The following is a 5,989-nucleotide window of genomic DNA, read 5'->3' on the forward strand; positions in this document are numbered from 1 at the left end:
TACGACGTAATTCCAGAGATCTAGTACTCTTCTGACAACGTACAGAAAGCGTCGTATTTCGGTGTAAACTTGCTGTTCACTGTTAATAAAATCACTACATCACGTTTAACTTCTGCTTTCTCCCAAGAATTGGTTAATTTCACAATTACACAGTAAATTTCTGTTAAATTACGTAGCCGACACGAAGCATATTGGAGTTTATTAAACTTTGTAACTATTTAAACCTGCACTGAAAACACACCTATCTGTCATTCAGGGTCTTGAATCTAGTTGCATCAGCAATTCTGACATTGACTACAGCTTCCGACAACACGGCGTAACTGTAAGTTCTTCGTGAACGCGTGTTGCTGTTTTCTACTCAACGCTATAAATAGAGTTTATGTCGGCGGTTGGTATATTGCTGTGTCCTTTGATGTCCGTGACAATCACAGATCACGAAGGCGAAGTCCCAGCGTTAATCAGGTATCACACGATTTACTTTTATTTCACATATAATAACTGCCCCGTTGTCTGGCTAAACCGTATTTTTTTTTCTTCAGTTCGAAATTCTGACTAGTACGTCAAGTCGATACTGGAAAACTTTTTAACTTCAGATCGGTTTGACACAATCTAGTATTGTTCAGTAGGCTCACTACTATTGCGACGTCTGCAAGAGAAACTGAATTAACATCTCCATTGCGGTGTTACATTGTAGTCGCAGCGAACTTACAGCTCGATGCGGCTGCAGTTCTCTTCTTGGATGAATGTTATCTCTGATATATTTATGGTCTGGGCTTTAACCTTCGTAAACAATATATTTTGAATTTTTTATTTGAAGTTTTAGGCTCTGTATCATCTGATGGTTTTTCATTTAGTCCTTTCTTTATAATAAACGTTATTAGTTACATGGTATTCCTGTTAGTCAAACTTCCAATGGTGTTCATTTTGTTATCAGAAGCTCCCGTCAATGTCAGGATAATTAATTTTGCTATTTCTTTTAATACCAAAGGGCTTTCATTAGGGGTTCCATATTTGGGGTGTTAAACCACACACAAGAAAAGACAACAACAACAAAAACAGGACACTGAACCCAGTCCGATATAGAAGCAGCCAGACATAAACACACGCAGGAACAGAACCAGTCACAATTATCCCACTCACAGCGGGAAGCAAGATCAGTCTTGGTCTCGGTAACGAAGCAACGACCTAAGCGTAGCTCACTGAGCATGTAAAGCCGCTATACTATGACAAAAAGTGGAAAAGCTTGCAGTCACCAGGAGATGCGTGGACGTTCCATCGCCCGTCTCCGGATCCGATCGGCCAAAGAAATAATGTGTCCACTCCCGTTTCCGGCGCACGTTCCTCGTGTCCGGAAGATGCACAGCCAGACAAACTTGGAAATCACACTCGTGGTAGGAGAAATAGCTGCCCCGTTGTCACGCAGATCTGTACTGCCCATCCTGATTCACTCGCTGCCTCGCCCGGAAAAGCCTCAACCCCACTCGCAATAAACGTGCCACGCCCCCTTCACAGTACAGATCGTATTCCTGGAGACGTGGCGCGAGCTGTCGAGCGTGCTACGGTTCACACAGTACTAATTTTTTAATCTCCCCGGCAATGTCCTGTTGGTCTCGTTTCTTGCAAAACATATCAGTAGCAGGAGAGCGCTTCAGAATCGAGATGCGTATAGAAAAGAGATGTGTCATCGAAATCCTCAGTGGTTATCTTCAGTTTCTCCCAGTGTGTAAAATGTTCACACAACTGACGGGAATGCAGCTTGGTGACGTCCCGCCTCAGTTACATGAGTCGCAAGCATTTCGAAAACGTTCTCATACCTTCACATGTGTTAACGATAGACACAAGCGTATGGGGTACAGAAATTCCGTACCACTGAATGAGGGCAGGGTAGGGGAAAATGGGGTGACGACAGGAACGGCATCTGTTCATCCCTTATCACTAACACTGTCAAATTCAGATTAACAAGCCGACCTCGTGAAGATACGGGATAAGGCAGGAAAAAGGAAAAGGTTCGACAAAGCGGATGTGAAGAAAAAAAATAGTTCAAAAGACATTAAAATGCGGATGATATTTTTCCTTACTTGTTTACTCGAAGAACTTTTACGGTCTGCCGGAGCGTACATTCCATTCACACAACCAATAATCGGAATTATAATAATTAAGTGATATCCAGTTACAGCATGTAATAAGAATTCCTACACAATATTACTTAAAAATATAATAGTAGTTTGAAAAAATAACGTTACTACCAGTTGCTTTTACAAGGTGTTACTATTTAATCGTAAAGACAGTTAGTTATCTGCATGTTCCATGGATCATCATATTGCACAAGAAAAACGTAGTGATGTGGAACTAGTCACTTTACATTCTCATCTCAAATTAATTTGTAAATATGGTTACAGCCTGAACATTTATAAGATTTTTTTTCTTTTATTTTTTTCATTTTTTTAAAATAGGGAGGTATGAGTTACTAACTCCTAGCCACCAGTTTTTACACATTACAGAAATAGAAATTCTTCTACGGAATGGAAGGAGTCACCAAAGAGAAACGTTTTCACTTGGCTTTCAACAAATTTTACTTTGCTTTCTGTCAGACATTTTATTTCACCGGTTAACTGACAAAAATTTTTGTTGCAGCATTGTGCACCCTTTTCTTTGCTAAAGACTACCCTAATGTGTGGTAATGAAACTCATTTTTCCTTCTGGTATTGTGATTATGTACATAATTGTTACTTTTGAACTGTAGGGGATAAATTAAAACAAACCTCTCGAGGAAAGAGTTATACTGTGAAGCAGTAGTCAGAATGCCAGCTCCTTAAAGAGATGTCTACAAGATGATCGTCCGTGTGCATCACATATTACTCTTATAGCAAGTTCTTGAGCAATGGAGACTTTCTTTGTTAAAGATGAGCTACCCCAGAGCTTGATTCTGTATGACGTTTGTGAATGCAAATATGTAAAATATGTCAGCTCTCTGATTTGTCTCACCCCAAGATTTCCAATAATCCTAAGTGCAAATGTGGATGAAAAAATTGTTTTAAGAGTTACAAAATGTGCTTTTTCCAGTTGAAATTCCCATCAATGTGCACACGTCAGTATTTTGAAGTTTTCACGATGTTTATTATTTCCTCAGCATGTGCTGCACTTACCTTCTGTGTAGTACTAATACTTTCTTTTTTAAAAATTGAGGGTGTGACAGTTGATAGAAAACTGGTCATACTTTTAAGAACATCGTTTACCATTTCTTCTGTTTCTGTATGTATGCTAGGACTGAATACAATACTAGTGTCATCTGCAAAAACAACTAATCCTGCTTATAGTTTATTAGGCGAAAGATCGTTTAAAAATATGAGGAACAATAGTGGATCGAAGATTACGCCTTGGGGAACCAATATGTGTTTTCTCCTCAGTCAGAATTACATCCCCGGACTATACTGGACGAATAACTAAGTAAAACTTTAAGCATTGTTTGGTTAGATAATACATCGCCCATTGGCTGGCTGTACCATCAGTTCCATAGAAACTTCCTGGCAGATTAAAACTGTGTGCCGGAGCGAGACTCGAACTCGGGACCATTGCCTTTCGCGGGCAAGCGCTGTACCGACTGAGCTACCCATGCACGGCTCACGCCCCCTCCTCACAGCTTTAATTCCGCCAGTACCTCGTCTGCTACCTTCCAAACTTTACAGAAGCTCTCCTGCGAACCAAGCAGAACTAGCACTCCTGAATGAAAGGATATTGCGGAGACATGGCTTGGCCACTGCCTGGGGGATGTTTCTAGAATGAAATTTTCACTCTACAGCGGAGTGTGCGCTGATATGAAACTTCCTGGCAGATTAAAACTGTGTGCCGGACAGCGACTCGAACTCGGGACCTTTGCTTTTCGCGGGTAAGCGCTCTACCGACTGAGCTACCCATGCACGACTCACGCCCCGTCCTCACAGTTTTAATTCCGCCAGTACCTCGTCTCCTACCTTCCAAACTTCCTTCCAGGAGAGCTTCTGTAAAGTTCGGAAGGTAGGAGACGAGGTACTGGCAAAAGTAAAGCTGTGAGGACGGGCCGTTAGTCGTACGTGGGTAGCTCAGTCGGTAGAGCGCTTGCCCGCGAAAGGCAAAGGTCCCGAGTTCGAGTCTCGGTCCGGCACACAGTTTTAATCTGCCAATAAGTTTCATATCAGCGCGCACTCCGCTGTAGAGTGAAAATTTCATTCTTGTTCCATAAAACTTAGCGTATCTTCTGTGATATACACAATCAAATGCCTTAGATAGCTCTCAGAAAATACCAACGGGCGCCATTTCATTATTTAATGCTTGTAAAATTTGGCGAGTGAACATGATAATAGCATGCATAGTACAACAACTCTTCTGAAATCCAAACTGTGATTTGCTGAGGATGTTAGTTTTGCTAAGCTGCGATACTATTGTACAATACATCACCTCTTCAAAGATTTCGAAAAATGATGTCGTCGGGTGAAAGCAAGCAGAAAACTGATGTAACCCATAGAAAAGGTAGTAAGAGGAAAGAATGACTAGAAAGTGGTACTTGCACATCGCAGAAGCCGGGGATTGTGGCCAAAGAAACCCCATCGAGGGTATACACCATGCCTAGTTCCCTACGTGCAGTTGCTGTTTCACTTCTATGCGGCCCTGCAATTGAAGTCCAGACTCTGGCGATCTAGAGACATTGCTGACGTACCAGGGCCGTTGTAAGCACGAGATAAGCAAGGTTATACTACTTTTCGTTAAAGCTTCATTTAGTAAGAGCGTAAGCGTCACGAGGACGCCCAGCCAACTACAGTGGCAGAGGCTACAAGAGAGGCGTTGTGCGTCATGGTGTGGTAACAGTTAAAATTCCGAGAGCGTGCGTTCAACCAATGTATTGCTTCCTCCTACGTATATATCGCGAAAATACCAAGAAGATAAAATTACAGAGATTCGACCTCGCACGGAGGCGTACCAACAATCGTTCTTCCAGCAAACCATTCGTGACTGGAGCAGGAAAGAATTGAAGTGACACTTGTACACAAGAATACACTCGCCACACACCATTAAGATGCATTTTCGGAGATGTAGATGGAGCTTATAAAGTTACATCTGCATTTTGTATTGGAAATAAACTTTAGCTATTGTTATTATTATAGCTACAGCACCATTCTATTGTCGTAATTATCTAAAGATAAGCAATCAAGCTGAGCCAATGTGGAAACTGCAGTTCATATTTTATTGTTTAGGTAGCTACGTAAGCTTGAGTGTTGGGAGGGTGTGGACTTCAAAACATAAGCTCTATACGCATAATGTCATCACTGAACACAGGTGCCGGCCGCGGTGGCCGTGCGGTTCTAGGCACTTCAGTCCCGAACCGCGTGACTGCTACGGTCGCAGGTTCGAATCCTGCCTCGGGCATGGATGTGTGTGATGTCCTTAGGTTAGTTTAAGTAGTTCTAAGTTCTAGGGGACTGATGACCTCAGATGTTGAGTCCCATAGTGCTCAGAGCCATTTTTTTTTTTTTTTTTGAACACAGGCGGATGACATCAGCAAAACAGTCGCTGTGCCGATGACATGCGGGAAAAAAATGAAATCAGACAAGAGAGAAAGGTTAGTGTGAAAGGTTGGCAGCCCTGTGACTGAAACACAGTGACGATCGCCGTCCTCGCTGAGTCTTGACGCTGTGGGTCTAACGTCGTCCTTGGGCGTGGAATGAATGTCGCCGTGGCCCTAATGCGCTCTCAGGAAGGCAGAGCGGCAGAATTTCTAATTATCCATCGCCCGAGGCCGCCTGTTCGGTCATTTGTACCATCAAGGGCTTTCGAAATTGCCTTTATTCTCGCATTTGGTGACGAATCCCTTTATTAATAGAAAATGTTGCCGGATTAAGGGTGCCGCCGTCGCTCCAGTATACACACAATTGCATTATTGATGATCAAAGGAGGCCCCCGGGTGGAGACTATTGTCAGACAAATTAATAATTACTGCGGCGAACCTGTTGGTTCA

The sequence above is a fragment of the Schistocerca serialis genome, chromosome 9 (assembly GCF_023864345.2).
Source record: "Schistocerca serialis cubense isolate TAMUIC-IGC-003099 chromosome 9, iqSchSeri2.2, whole genome shotgun sequence".
Classification (NCBI taxonomy): domain Eukaryota; kingdom Metazoa; phylum Arthropoda; class Insecta; order Orthoptera; family Acrididae; genus Schistocerca; species Schistocerca serialis.